General features: G+C 31.4%; 1 pseudogene; it reads right to left on the bottom strand.

Annotated features, from left to right (window-relative positions):
* Positions 1 to 685: 685 nt before the first annotated feature.
* Positions 686 to 3,561, bottom strand: LOC149540748 (ABC transporter G family member 11-like; annotated as a pseudogene).
* Between the last annotated feature and the right edge of the window lie 13,606 nt (positions 3,562 to 17,167).

Genomic DNA, 17,167 nt, shown 5'->3' with positions numbered 1-17,167 from the left:
CTTAATCTAAAATGAAATTTTGGTTCCTTTTAAGGGAATGAGTTGATTTTTGTGCTTGAGTTCCATGTGCAGTGAATAATTTATTGCAAACAAATGAAATTGTAAAATTTCCAATTTAAATTATTGATAGGGTTTGGGAGGAGATTGGCTATTGCAGGTCATGAGTGTCACAAATAATCCTAAATATGTGGAATATGGTTTGTAATATATTAAACACCACAGAAAAATACCTTATAAGAATGCAAGTTAAATGGGTTTTAGTTTTCCTTGTATTCTTGCTTAATAGTAGAGTCAAAAGTGGATTTTGTGTTTCCATTCTAATTGTTGAATTGGAATGTGGTAGGGGTATGATATATAAATGAAATTGTATATACTATTATTGATAAATTCCCACCCAATTCTGTACACCAATTTCTTTAAGCTTTGCCAATCACATACAAATAACATACCACTTCTTAGATTGCATTACTGTAACTTAGAACAATACAGAAGTGAGATATTTTTGGCATAATAATGTTTGGATCTCAATTATCTTGATTCAAGCACTTATTTTATTCAACTTACAATTAACAGTGGAAATAAAATGATGAAGTCGAACTCCATTTATAATAACATCATTCATAATATCATTAATATGATTTGCTGAATAGTTAAAGATGTACCGCACATGAAGTGCCCGTAAGAATTAGAGTTGTGTGTTTACCTTAATATATGACTATTGAATATGGCTACCCCCTGAATCCAACACCATTCCTCTTTGTGAATCAAAATCTCAAATCACAAAAATGCTTCTAGAAATTCATTTCCTTCAATATATTAGGGCAACAAGATTCAAAATAATGGAGCTTACAATTTGTCATATTTCATGTACTCTTGCCTATGTTGCTTGATGATGCTCAGAATATTGGTACTTGTTTATAAGAGTTTGGGTAGCTTGGCATGTCATGATTTTGTCCAATTGTTCATCTAATCTCTTGATCTAATTTTCATATGAACAAAATCTCATCTTCATTAAACAAACACCTTTCAATGAATTGTAATATTCGCAAAATCAATTAAGACCCTGGATGTGGAAAGTACCTGCAGTCTCATTGATCCCTTTAGTGTAGCTTTCACTTTGTCAAAATATGAGTTAATACATCTCAGAAAGTGATTAGATGGGTTCTAGAAAGGTGGGCAAGGAAATACTACTTGCTCAAAAAACTACAAACATCATAACAATTCTTATTTGTGAGAATCCATGAATCTAGTTCAGATCAATATTCCATACCACAGGAATCATCAATCAAGGTAGCAATTTTTCTAATGGGGAATTTCATATCAAGGGAATTATATAAGAAAATTATATCTAGAAAAAAACATATATTTAAAAATAATAGTTTAGTTGTCTAATGCTGTTGTATTTATTTCTATTTTTTATGCTCAGACCTTAGCTGGGTCACCACTCTGTAGGTTTGAGTTTTCTCCAGATGCTTTTTCATTGTTAATGTGTACTATTATTTCATAAATGATAATTAGCTTTGATTTATATAATATAGATAATTTTTAAATAATATTAAGTATATTTACTTGTGCAACATAAGTATGTATATAAAGAATAGTATCAGTAATATGATTATTGATCATCATTTATAAGATTGTTTGTTTGTATTGATTCATTTCAAATAGTTTACAGAATTGACTATCATCTTGTCATTTTTAGGTAAAAAGGGAAAATAGTTTGATAAATGAGGGAAGTCATTGCATAGTGCATAGTGAGCCTTAGTCTTTTAGTGGTACAGAAACATTTAATATCCATTGAATGTATCTACTAGCAACCTCAATTGTTAATAGAAATTACCAAAGAAATCATTTCTAACACAAGCCTTAGTGTTTTAGTGGTACAAAAACATTTAATATCCATTGAATGTATCTACTAGTGACCTCAATTGTTAATAGAAATTACCAAAGAAATCATTTGTGATACAAAGACTTTCCATTAACTTATTCTTCAACTACACTCTGGTCAAGCTTGAACTCCTCTATAACTTCAAAAAATCTTGTTCCTAGAGAGGGATCAATAACTCAAATACCCTCAAATACAACAACCTACCATCTAACTAAGCCTAGTGAGAATAACTCTAGTATTATTAAATATGCCTACCAACCATTATAGCATAAGAAAAGAAAGCTTACCTCGCATTCTTGAGATACCTTGCCAAAGTAAATAGTTTTCCCTCCAGAGAGCAAGTAGAGACTCTCAAAGAGTTCAAACACCTTGCTTCTTAGTTGATGAACTGAAGCTACATAGTATGCACATCCCTAGCTAGACTTCTTAATGTTTGGGTAACAAAAAGGGCAGATGCACTGCAATAAATAGTTCACTACATATCAATTCATGTAATTTTGAATTACTCATAATTAATAGTCTACGCAATTAGTCATAACCACTAGTAGTTAGTATTTTGTTGTCTACACAAAATAATAAATTCATTAATGGAGTATTATGTGGTCAATGAGGAAAAATATAAAATCATTAAAAGACTCTCTAATGTTATTATGGATTGAGGAATTGCCACTAATTAAGCATCAGAGTGACTAATTCTTACCTATCTAAACCGCTGGTTGGTTCATCCAAAAAAAACAATCTCAGCCTCATGAGGATTTCTAAGCCAATGCTAAATCTTCTCTTTTATCAACCACTGATTCCTCTCAAGTGCCAATTTCTAATGGGAGTGTTGGCACATTCTTGAAGATCCACTTTAACAAGTGTAGACTCCACTGGCGCTGATTTCTCTGACTATGACATCTTATCAAGAAGTCTCAAATGATAAGAGTATGCTATGGTTTCCCTCACACTCAAGGTCCCAATCAGATTATCATCTTGAGTTACATGTACCTACAAAAAAACATATGAAAAAAGACATATAACATCAAACATTAACAATTCGCCCAAAAAGAATAACTCCTTTGAAGGCAAGGCCCTTGTTAAGTACTATTAATGAGTAGGCTATGATCAAAATCATACTGCTATTCCAAAGGAGAGCTTTTTCTTTTAGCCATTTAGATTGATAGATCCAGATTGAAATGAATTAGCTGCCAATCTACCTAATTTCTAGAAGTAAATAAAAATTGTAAAAGGAATCATCACTCACAACTCAAGTATGAAATTTATCATCTACCTGACTTCCACAATTTTGTTTATAAAAATGTATGTGGATTCATGAATCACAAATCAAGAATTGAAATTCATGATCTGCTTGATGATTTATTACTTGCAAGGGCATCCAAGAGAGTAGATTTTCTAGAGCTAGAGGGCCCCATGAGAGCCATCAAGGTGTAAGGCTTGGCATATCCAGTAAAACCCTAAAGAACAGTTTGAGTTTCATGATTGCCAAAAGAAACTGTTATACTCAAATCTTGCCATGTTAGCCTTGTTGATACATCTATTCCTTTTGTACCAATTTTCTCATTCCTTAATGTCTCACTAACTGGACTCAACCTCCCTACCATCCCCTAAACCCTACTATTTCCTTTCTCTATTTCCATAACAGCATGGTTATCACCACCAAATTCAACCATTTTTTGAACACTTGGTTTTAATTTTTGGATCAAACACCACTAATCAAGATAAAAAGCTTCAAACCCACAAGCTTATATAGCTGCCTTTCAACTAATTGTAGACCTTAGAAACCAATGATTTATGTTATGTTATGATAGAAAAAGAATCTATTAACCACTTAGAGAGAGCTCATGTGAATTGTGAAGGTGGCATGAAACTTTCATGGTAAGGACCGCATGTTTGAATGGTTCTTGTGTTCATACTGTTGGCCTCCTATCCTGATTGACTGCACTAGAAAGGGGGAAATAAGAATGAAGAGCAATGTTAGTAATGCAAGCCACATAGGATGAAGCTAGTTATTAGAAATATAAACAAGGAATCTATTGGGCATTTTATTTTGGCATGATTGATGCCTCACTTACTTATCCCTTTTAACTTATTAAAAGAGGGAGGATTCTGCTGAACATTTAATGACTTCCTTCAAAAAGCACCACCTCAATCTCACGTACAATACCTTATTCTTTTTGCAATTATGATTCTTCCTCAATCAACTCAATTTGTACAAAGCAACTGGCAACTACTCACTATGCTTAAGACATTATCTGTTGTTGTTAAAAGTTTTTTCTATTGAAATGTTTAACTTTTTAATTGGTTGATTAAAAAAATAATATTTATTATGGATTAGTCTTAATAGATTTTCTCAATCTGTTTGAAATGTTAAAATTTGATTTTCTGTGTTTTTTTATATCATTTGATTACATTATAAGAATTTGTGATTCATTATAAGAATGAGAGAATCCAAGAATGGAATAGTTAGTTCCCAAAAAAATGAGTCACAATATCTTAGAATTTGTAACAAATCCATGAGTTGAACATGTTAGGGAGAGTAATAAACTATCCAATTTGACAACAATTTGATGGAAGTCTTTCCTTTTGTTAGTGCATGTGAGCTACCTTTTTTTGGATGAATGTCCCAAAGATTATTATTATCAATGAAGGATTTAAAATCTTAGATAGTTCTTGTCAGCGGTTGAATGCAACCAATCTTCTCATCCAGGGAAGAATTAGCATTAAAATCACCAACTAGAACAATTTTATTCATTCCTAAGAATGTTTCTAGCCAAGAGAGCTAGCTATGACCAACCTCTAGATTTATGTTTAAACTAGGTAGAATGACATAAGTTTTGTTTGGGTTTACATACCTGAATATTTATATGCAGAGTCATTGAGATCACTAATATATCTCCAGATTGTTATTGGACTTAGGTAGAGAGGCATGAAACACAATGGACCATGAATTAAAATGAGAAATTAAATTTGTAGTTGTACCATATGCCAAGTATAAAATACTTCCACTGACCACTTCCCCTCCTTATGGAGTCCGGAGATAAGATTTGGCAGACTCTAGATACATCAAAAGTGTTGATGGAATTCACTTTAAAGAGGTCAAGGTAGTCACATTAGAGGAAAGTTAAAATTTTGGTGTTGCTAAGGATAATACAGGAAAATTTTCAATAGGTACTTTCAGTAGCAGTTATTATTATGACTCTAATATTGCTTTAAAAGGATCTAAATTTAATTTGGGTTGAGTTGAAATTAATTATTGTTTTATTGTCATGTTTGATCACTAGGTGAGTTGGTTTGATAGCCACAGTTATCTTGAAACCCTGGATCACATCTAGTTTAATGTTGGCATTGTGACCATTTTTCCTAAAAAGCATTGAAATTCTTGAGCTATTACTTTATCCTTTATAAGAACAACTGGGTAATTCAAGACTCTCTGAGTTCTAGGAAATACATTGTTCTTGTCCTTTGAACCTTTCCAACAAAGTTTAACTATAAGTGGATGATGTTGATAATAAAATATGTTAATTTATGGCAGGTAGGAAATGCATTGTTCTTGTCCTTTGAACCTTTTCAGCAAAGGTTAACTATAATTGGATGATGTTGATAATAAAATATGTTAATTTATGGCAGGTAGGAAATACATTGTTCTTGTCCTTTGAACATTTCCAGCAAAGGTTAACTGTAATTGGATGATGTTGATAATAAAATATGTTAATTTATGGTAGGTAGGAAATACATTGTTCTTGTCCTTTGAACCTTTCCAGCAAAGGTTAACTGTAATTGGATGATTTTGATAATAAAATATGTTAATTTATGGCAAGTAGATTTTGGGATGGAGAGAAAACCCTCGTTGCAAAATTTTCTTCTTGTTAACAGTTTTGTTTAAACCCTACCTCATAGTAATGCTAACACTCACTATCCTTGTGCTATTTTATGTAAGTTGTATTAACTATACTGTTCTTGAAAAGGCTTTCTTTTGTTAGGAACCCTAACTATCTAGGGTACTCATTGTGGATTACATCTAGTGTTGATAGTGATATATCAACTACAATATTATCTAGGGAGGATTCTTCACTAAATATATATACTTGATTGAGTGCCTTTTTGTTGATAAATATTTCTCTATATTGAGAAAATATGAATAAAACTTAAATTCATATGCTCATATCATAGCATACCTGATTAACTAATTTGTAGAAGGCGATTCATCAAATAGTTCATTTATCTAGATCCATAGCTCCCATACATGTTTAACAGAGCACAAACCACACCTAAATCAGATTTAAAGCCAAATCCAATCACCTGAGCATATACATTGCAATAGATTTTGATAAGGCTAGAAGCCGTAAACCCATTAAAAAAAGCCCTAAATTCTTTTAGATACATCATCTCACAAAATCATCCCGATATCGAATAGCCATCTTCAATCTTGAAGCCTGTAACACTAAATTTATATTTGGAATTTTGTCAAGCACTTGTCACACATCATTTATTCTTCCACATTTGTTATGCTTATTTACAAGATATAACCCCACATCACATTTTCTTCAATGCCATTTCTTTAGACACATTTTTGAATCTCCTTGCAATATTTCTCTCCCCTCATGCCCTGCACTAATCATCTCCCCTCAAACCCTACTCCATAGAGAAACTTATAGAAATATGGCCACTTAGAACTATTATTGGAACCCATCTTCTCTCTACCACTCAGCTGAGCAACATCGACTATCAGTCAAAATGGAGCTCCACTCTCTCTACCATTTGGGGAAAAAACCTGCTGACATTAAATGAAATCAATCAAACATATCTTCAAAATAGACATTGTTAGCGCTCAGATCCTCTATTCCGCACTAACCTGTTGGATGTCTCCAAAAATATGTGAATGTCCTGCATCGCCAAATACATCATACAATCATTTTTTTTCCTTTAGCTTTCACTAATTTTCATCTTCAAGTCCATTTTTGACAATATTTCCCTAAATTTACTTTAGTGATCCTAAACCCCAACACAATCTCAAAAAATATGATTATAGGAATTGTTGTTTGTGTAATCTTTATGTGGTATGTCTTTCTTAGGTAATTTAATGGATATTGCAAGGTGATCCCTTTTCCTTTGTTTGGAAGAAGAATTTCTATAGAAAATTTAAATGGTGAAGGGTTTCTAAGGGGGCCACAACCATTACAAGTTATTTGAGTTATTTGGGTGATAAAAAACATTAGTTAAATGAATATGATAAAAATTTGAGGGTATCCTCATTGAAGAGTGTCCATTAAGAACTCTATGAAAATTGCACCTAGATAATGCATTTTGGGAATTATTAAAAAGAGAGGTAATTATCAATATTTAAACAAAAATGATGTGTTATCATTGTTCAAATAAGAAGAATGTATATAATATAGCTAGTTAAATTAGATAGTAAGATGTTTGGGAATAGTACAAACTAAAATAAACATAGCACAATATAAAAGTATTTTAATATGAAGTTGTTCATTATAAAAATTTAAAACTACTTAAATAGTTATAAATATGGGATCACTTTAATTAAAAGTTTCAGAGTGACAATACACAAATTGAATGAACCACATTAAAAACCAAATCTAAGCAAACAAATATTTATCGATTTAACAAACAAAGATATTATTAGATATATGAAAGATATAGAATATAATTTTTAATAGGTTTTTCTAAAATATTGATATTTGTTTAATGAAAGTGATTAGCATTAACTTTTCTTTCATATTTCATTTATATCACTAATTAAATTTCATAATATTAAGTTATTGAATATAATTTTTTTAATCAAATTACTTCTTATTAGTACTTGTCGGTAGGCTAAGTACTATTGTAATACTTTTTGGATTTTATGCTTTAACCAGTGATTAAATTATTTGGTTTCTACGACTTTAAAATTAATTAATTTAATTTATTTTTATCAAACTAATATGTTGCATAGCATAGATGCATGATTGTTAACATTACAATTTTAAGAATTTTTTTTTCTAAGATTTGATTGGTTGAATTCATTTAGCTCTTATACTGGCGGTGGATTGTAAAAATAAATATTTTTAATAGTTGGTTTTTATGAAGTGAATATTATTCATTAATGTTTAATAATTTTAATGTAAATGATTTAATTTAATTTTTTATATTTTTATATTGTATTTTTTTATAATATAATATTTGTCATTCAATTAAAAATACTAAAAATATATCTTTCCTATATTACATAATAGTTTAAGAAATGTTATTATATATTATTATTATAAAAATATTATTATTTTCATATTTTAATATATTTCTAATATAATATTATCAATGACATATATACAATAGAACATATATATTAATAGGTATATTTATAAATAAAATTTAAATTTAAATTATAATTAATATCATTGTAGAAAACTATAATTATCTAATATTTTTATTAATTAAAATATTTATAAAATATAATAAATTTATTAAATTAAAACTATATTTATATAAAAGCTAAAGGCAAGTACTAAGCCACTATGTGGCACTTGTTATAATAATTTTTTTAAATAAAATTTTGTCTAATTATTAATTATAAATTGATGGTAAAATTTGTTGTTAATATAATATAACGTATAATATTTATGGTAAAATTTATGGTAAAATTTATTGAGGAATAAATGATGTCACATAGTCATATAATATAATGTAGAATGTTATTGACACTAGATAATATATCAAGGTTAGTCGAAGTGAAATGTTTGAGACTTCAATTTATTCATGATATTAAGTGGTGGGAAACAAACATGCCTAAAATTGAATTTGAAAATGAAAAGTTCAAGGGTTCTCAAAATTTTCAAGTTAGTTAGATCACTTGAACACATTATTACAAATACCCTATTCAGAAAAAGAATTAGGTGAAACTAAAAGATAGAATTTGTTCTTGCAAATATTTGTGCAAATGAAAGTGAGTATAAATCAAATGTGTCAACTCTTAGTTGTAATTATACCACTCATTACATTAAGTTAACCCACTCTATAAATCTTTATCTTTGAAGCTATATTTAATTATTGTGTGAATGACATCATAAATAAAGAAATTTGAAGCCAAAACTTATAGTATTGAAACTTTAAAAGAAATGTAAGAAATATTGATACTTGAATGTTGAAGTCAAAACTTATATTAATAAAAATTCAAAAAATATTTAAGTAATACTACATTAAATTCCTACCATCTTAATATTTGTGCCTTTATGAAGTAAAACCTAATTAAATTTTACACAAAATTCACAAAAATCTATAATCTTATTTACATTTAAAAAATCTTAAATCTAAGGAGTTCATACATAGATTTTTAGAAGTTCGAGTGCAGTTTGGTGTGATTTTGAGCTCATGGGTAGTTTAATATCAATTGAGAGGACATTCAAGAAAGCTAACAGATAAAAATGAATTGATAGGACAAAAAATATATTTAGCAATAATTTTTTTTAAAAAAATTTAAATAATATATTAATATGATGAAAAAATTATTGATCATTCATTTAGTCATTTGTTTTGGTGACTAATATTTAGTGTGCAATTGTTTAGTCATTGTTTGATCATTTATTTAGTCATGTGTGCTTGTCTAACCTTTAGATTTTTCCTTATGACCAAATTAGTCATTTATTTAATCATGTGTACTTCTAAATTATAAAATATTACTAGAATTTGATCACTTTTAGTCACGTGACTAAAAATCTTAGTCTTGTGACTAAATATTTTAGTCACGTAGTCATTTATTTTCCAAAATTCTACTAGTGAATCAACCTAACCCCACAAAGACATGCGACAATGAGGCCCTTGCCCAGATTCCTTAACATCCTTGCATTTTCATATTGTGGGGAAGTGCCCACCATAGATCTATTTGCATTGGATAGTGGATCTTGCTTTGAGAAGAATGGATGCATGATGTCATTATCAGCTATGTGTCACGAAGGGGCTTGCTCACATTTCTTAAAACTCATGCACTTTCATATTTTGGGCAAGTGCTAGCCCTTGATCTTTGTTAAATCAATGATCATAATGCCTGAACTGTAACTTTTATTCCTTTGGGCCTATGAGGACATGTGGTGATCTAGCACTTGCCTGCATTGTTAGGAAGTTTGACAAAAAATAGAATGCAAGAAAGTGCTTGCTAATCAAATTGCTAGCTCACCCAGTAGCTTCCCAAATTGTAGCCCACAAGAAGAACATGGACCCACTTGCCACATGTCACGACAATGCTTCCCCACATTATGTAAAGATCGCTTGTTTGAGAAAGTGGGAAAGTGCCCACTGTAGATCTATGTAAGATCTAACAGTGTGGAAAGTTGTGGGCCAGGGTAAACAAATTTAGGAAAATAGGAAATACCATAAAATCTTTATTTTTTTATCTTTCATATTTCTAGGGCATTTAAATAATATTAAAGATGGTTAAAGATGGTTGGGTGGGCCGGCATTCAAATTCAAAATTTTGGTGGGAGGAAAATATGGTTAATAGATATCATACACGAGCAATACCTTGGGTGAATTTATGATTGTGCACCAACTAGGTCAAGTGCTTTTGCAATTTCTACACTCAACTTGAAGTTTGGTGCCTTCCAATTGACTCCTCAAACCAAAACTTCAAACCCTTTCTTGTTTTCGCTCCTAGAAGATTCCATGCTCAATAGGGTTTTTGAAAAATTGAAATTTCTTCAATAGAAAAAACTCAATTCATTCTTAAGCTCTTGAAATTCATAGTGAAATAATGCATTCAACTTCTTCCCCTTTAACAAATTTCTTCTTTATAATCACCATTTTTGATTGGTACATTTAATCACTTGGTGATAGGCTATCTTCTACTTGGTTTAGACTTTAATTTTTGGTAGACATTCATAGTTTTTAGGAATCATTATCACTCGATAGAGTCTTCAACAATTCAGTGCCCACATATAATACTTTAGATTATCTTGACCTTGCTTGGCAAGGTCTTGCAACCTGACCTAGCTTTGTAAGGTCATGAATTTTTGCAACCACTTAGTGATCCTTGTGCATCTTGGATGTTGGTATGGATCTCTTCTTCTTGTTGGCTAGAATTGATGAGGGATGTTTGCTTCAGAATATTAGTTCTAATTATTGCCATAGGGTTTCAAGTTGAAATGATTGAGCCACCCAACTCTTGAGTGACATCTACTACATGACTTGGGCTTGCATTCTCAGGAGATTTTGTTATCTATTTCTGCTTCATCTACTTTCTAATATTGTCAGCCTTGGCTTTCTTTTCATCTTCAATTCTTCCTATGTTCATATAGTTCTTGGCAAGATGTCCAAGTTCTATACAAATGAAACATCTTTTAGTGGTATCTCTTTTCCTCATGTGATGTTTCACATAGTTTTCTCCAACATGCCCATATTCACCATAGTAGTTGCATCTACACCATGTGTTGTAGTCCTATCTAAATATTGCTTTCACAATCTATTATACTAGATTCAATTTCTAGGTTTTTTATTCAAAAGATATGTGTTCTTTTTTATTGGAACTATAGAATTTTCCTTCAAACTTAGGTTTCTCTTTACATTCACTTTCTTTATCACCATGCTTATTGCAGTTATAACACTTTTCATTGAATTTTTCTTTGTCATTACTCCAAATTTTTTTTTATGTATGACCTATCTTACCACAATGATTGCAAGTAGGCTTTTGATTCTTTTGAGCTCCTTTCTTTGATGAATCATCTTCTTCTTTACAATCCATTCTAACTTTGTCTTTGTGTCTGTATTGACTTTATTCATTCAATTGATTTATGCTCATCATCCTTTCATTGGTTTTCTCTTCAATGTTTAGATCATTCTTCCATCTTTCATTTTTTGATCTTTGATTCATGAGTTCTTCATTTGTACCAGTGAGTTGATCAATAAAATCTACTTGCTAAAGAGATAGTTGATTGATTTCATTGTTCTTTTCTTCTATCTCTTCTTTGGATTTGTCTTTTTGCTCCACAACTTCACATAATCTGACTAATTGAATTTCTTTTTTTCTTTTAATATTTCTAACTTCTTCTTGAAGATTGGAATTATTTTTTAATAGGTCTCTAATTTCTTCATCAACTTCATCTGAATTTCTTTTTGGATAGATATCTTTAATTCTTTCTTTAGTGCAGATATTGTCATCAATTTGTACTATAAGATCGTTCCTTCTTTTTAATGATTGAGAGAGTTGCTCCTTTTCTTTCTTCAATTTCCCAATGGCCATTTTAGGATCCAAATTTTCATTGTCAATAGCTTTATCTAACCTGTATACCTCCATTGCCTCTAATCTTTGCTCAAGATATTAAACTTCTTTTGTGAGAACCACAACACCTTGATACTAATTGCTAGAAATGTAAGGTAGGCAAGGTTAATGAGAGTGGAGAGGTGAATCAAAAACCAATAAAATCTTATTCTTATTTCACCAATTAATATTTGATATAATATTCTAATCTAATTGCATGCATGAAATAAATAAAGCAATACAACATTCATAACACTTGACATCAATTTATTACATTCATAAATCATAGACATGAAATAGCTAATGACATGATGTAAGAAATTGATAAGTTAAGTGAGGGCTTCCTTTTAGCTCTTAAATAGAAAGGGAAATGGATGATTATAGTTGTTGATTTCAGAAAATCCCCAAATATGCAATAGTAAGAAAAAGTTGGTCCTGTAGTTGATTAGTGCCTTATCTATTGGGAAATTCCATGAATCACACACATACATCTATGATACCATTGACATATTCCATACATCAAGATATCATATCTATCTTATCACTTTGTGAATCATACATTAGTGTTCATAAAGTACCTCATTCTCTTGAAGTATCCTTCTCAAATAACTAGCAACCCTATCAAATACATCAAGCACTTACTTGGCTCTTCTTTCCAATAGAAAAAATACTAGACATACAACCTTAAGGGGATGCAAAAGGGTCTAAGTTCTTTGTTCCTAAACATCAAAACATTGCAAATTATAGAGATAGGTGACAAGAATCAAAATGAAAACAAGACAATTCTTGCTCATTTGTATTCATTTCTTTGAAACTATGCATTCAAGATACATGTAAATAACTCCTAAAACTACTAAATAGATCAAAACTATCTATATTAGCTTAACTACTGTTGTAAATAGAACATAAATATTGAAAAATGTGGTGGAATCATAGCTCTAGATCCAATAATGTGGTCTCACATATTAACTAGAACCAACAGGTCTCACAACAATGAGAAATTTTCTTGAGAATTGGAACCCTTAAAATGGATGAGAAAGAGAGAGATAGGAAAGGAATGTAATCTTGGATCTGATCTGGAAGTGACATATGTCCACTTGAATCTACATTCAATATTGTTACAATGAATCTCGCATCTCTCTACAACTGAAATCTTATATGATTCTCATTATTATTGTGTAACAAACTTGAAAATATCTCTTCTAAATGATGAAAACCCATTTTTTGCAAAAATATCTAAAATGTTGATAATACTTTCATTAAACTAACTTGGAAGTGACAAAATCTACCCCTAACTACATTCATATTGATACAAAACCTTTCATAACTTGAACTAGTGGCTTCCTATGCAAAAACAAACTCAAAAAATGGAAACTTCATTCTCTCCTAGTTCTAGTGATAGATAATAGTGTTATATTTTCTTATCAAAAATACCCATAATCATTGTTTGAAATCCATGCCCCTAGACTCGCTTTATAGGTTTGCACCCTTTTTTAAACATTTAAATCTTCTCAAAGGTCTAAACTAGAGGTTATAGTTCAAAATTTATTTAAAATACCTATATGTGAAACTAAAAAAAAATTAATAAAATATTATCTTCTAACTCATAAATTTTCCCTTCAATCCTGCATTTCAAGTCAACTAGAGTTTGACCACCTATGCCATGTGGTAGAATGTTGTTGGTTAGGGTCTACTATGTCACCTACCACCTGGGTGCCATGTAGCACACTTTGATTGATCCTTGAAATACTACCATGTGTCAATATTTCATTACCTCTGCAATTGTCCAACCACCACCATGTCATCCTCTATCTGGTGCTTGCTACATCATCACTACATGGCACCTTGTTATTGGATGAGAACTTACACCTACCATGTCAGCACTAGCCAAGGCCCAATGCCATGTGGAAGCTAGGTTCTTCCTTGCATTTATTAATGGTCAAGAAGCTCACAATGCAAGAAGCACCGACCATTGGATCTTGCCATGTAGTGAGATCTGGAGCCTCAATTTGAGTCTGCCATGTCAACATTTGACCTAAATTTTTGTGCCAGTTGTTGCATTCTAGTTTGTCCAGATGTCCACATTATTAGTTGACATTAACATTTTTCTCTTTAAATGTGTTTAAAATTTATCGTGTAACATTTAAGTCAATAGTCAACAGGTCCCAAATGCATATGGTCTCCTTGTCATAAAGTGTAGAGCTTTAGACACTAGTGAATGGTACACTTTGGTATTTAAAAGACTCAAATGCCTATTGCATAAGAGATGTGGGATGAAACTTCTGCTTTTCACTTTTCAAAAGCTCCTTCTTTGTGTTTTGATCCTAATGCAAATATCTCACCATGGACATATTTGGGAATGGAAACCTTTACGTGACAAGAGGTGGAGAGTGTCTTGTCTCTCATGTTTCCATTGCAAGCCTTAAATAGTTTGTCTTCCAATGGGTTACCCTTTTACAATTCACTCTTCTTATGTATGTGTAGAGTTGGAGACCACATGCCTCCATTTAGGATCACTGTTGATTGTGACTATCTTACTTGATGCATGCTTGTGCTTAGCTCCTACCAATTCATAGTATTCTACCTCCAAGCTCTTTGTGGATTTATCCATCAACATTATTAAATTCATAACCCTCATATCCATTTGTGAGAAATCTAATCAAAGAAGACATTAGCACAAAAAACCCATGCAGTTGTAGAAGGCGTCCACAAAAGGTGGAAATAAGAAACATCTTAACAATTAACCCCGCATGCCAAATGCATCTCCTTTCCCTTGCACTGAAAAAATCTCTCCTTCATTCTCCTCCATCATGGTTGTGGGTTCCTTCTTCATTAGTGTCATGGAAGTTGGTTCCTTTGTGTCATAATGTAGGATGTCTTGCTTCATGCCTATCATTAGTTCATAACACATCTGCCAATCCTCAAGGCTCTATACAAGATCACATATTTCACAAGCATATAAATTCTTAGATTGCAAGCTTGCAATCCCTACAAAGGCACCACATGGAGCTGAGGTTTCCATGAAAGAGATCACCACCAGTGGTGATGGTAAATACAAATGAAATTAGAGGACGCAAAACTCAAATCAACAAAACTTTATCTTGAATTCAGATAAAACCCTTTGCAATACTCTATTTTGGGCAATCCTTTTGTTCTCTTCAATGAATTCATTGGCAATGGGCTCTGTAATCTAATTTCATTTCCTCTTTTAAAATGCCTTCCAACTTAAAGAAAAATCACCTCCATATGTTTCATGCTCCTTCTCTACATTTGAAACCCTGCTTCAATAAAAAATCTTCATACTATATCCTTGCATATCTTTCATGTGAGACAATAGGCAAACCAAACACACACATTCTTGCATTGTAGGTGAGTTTCTTTAGTCAAGGCTATTATGTCCAACCAAGAAAATTTCAATCCATGAGCATTACTTCACAATTTGATGAGATTAGTTGGGCACCAAAGGGGGTCTGACTAAAAACATTTTCATTTTTGAACAACTGATATCCCAAAATCATTTGATGAACACCTAGTACTAATCATCATCAAAATCAACCACTAATTAACCATTAAAACATTGAGTTCACCTTTCTCTTACAAAATGTGATTTTCATGCTGAGGGGTCCTTTGACTTGCTTCAAAAACTAACCAAAACACCTAATTGGGCTCTAAAATCTAACACATTGATTATCTGTTCCACATTCTTGCACCTTGTTAGATCTCATGTCATGAAAATCACTTAGTCAAAAGAGATTGAGTGTCAAAGTTTCCTTCTTAGAACTGCCTCCAAACAAACATATCAGAAAACCATAAAGTGTGTTTGGTTTTGGCTTCAAAAATGGGGCAAACAGACACTTAGGGGCATGAAATATAGGGCACTAGTTCACTATCACAAGGTGAGTATAAATATGTGATTTGGTCTTATGAAGAATAACAAGGCAAATTTGGTGAGCAGTCAAAGTGGGGTACTTGGATTTGTAGGACTGGGAATAATGGAAAAAAAGTGATTTTCTCAAACAAAATGGACCTAGGAAAGTGTGTAGATGGATTCATCAAGAATTTTAAATTGGTACACTTAAAGAATTTTTAGAGTATTAAAAAAAAGTAGAATCCATTTGATCTCACTTACAATGGATTTGGAGCTATAACATCCCAAATAGGGGTACCGATCAATCTGCACTTCTTGACACCAGTAAAACTTCACAAATTGCATATGGAATCACATTCAAAAACTAATCAAATAAATTCTTCATAAGCTAAAATATGAAACATAACAAGTCTCTGACCTCTATAATGTAATTCACAAGGAATTTTATCATTTTGGTCAATTGGGTCAAAGTTATAACTAGTCAAACAAGGACTTCTAAAATTTTCAACAAATTACATTGGCATGATTGTTGGAAATAGTCAAGATTAGCTAGGTTACTAAGAGGGGAGGGGTGAGTCAGTAACCTCAAAATATTTAAATTAAATTAGCACTTAACAATATAAATCATTCATCATTGATTCATCTAATCTATTGCATGCATGAGAAAAGATAAACATTCATAACACATGAGCACAAAATTTTGGTGACCCAAAAACCTTCCAAATAGAATTAAAACTTGGGTGGGGATGATACCCACAAAAATTCACTACTATAGTATAAAGTTGGCCTGATAGGGCTTACATTGACCACTTCTAATGATCGGCCTTGTTAAGAGAAATTTGGACTACTAGATCCATGTTGTTAGAGGTTTTACAAACATACAATAAAGTATGCACTCTGTTAAGAGATTTAAACAAAGACTGTTAAGTATACCTTGTTAAAGGATTTAGAAAATTGATTCACCTATCAAGATGAAATAGTGTATTTGACTTACAACTTGATTGTTGATTAGATCCTTGAAGTACAGATCACCTCTTGTGATTGATATAACTTTACTGCTCCTTGTAGACCTTGTTGAATACTTTGTTCTGCTACTAATTCGCATTCACTCTCTCAAAACATTACATATTCATTCTTTGATATAATCATGCATTTATTGCAAATCATA

This window comes from Cupressus sempervirens, chromosome 9 (assembly GCF_028749045.1).
Source record: "Cupressus sempervirens isolate cs-2001-9-10 chromosome 9, ASM2874904v1, whole genome shotgun sequence".
In the NCBI taxonomy this organism is placed as follows: domain Eukaryota; kingdom Viridiplantae; phylum Streptophyta; class Pinopsida; order Cupressales; family Cupressaceae; genus Cupressus; species Cupressus sempervirens.
Note: the sequence above shows the minus strand (reverse complement) of the source record. Positions and strands in the feature narration are given on the sequence as shown.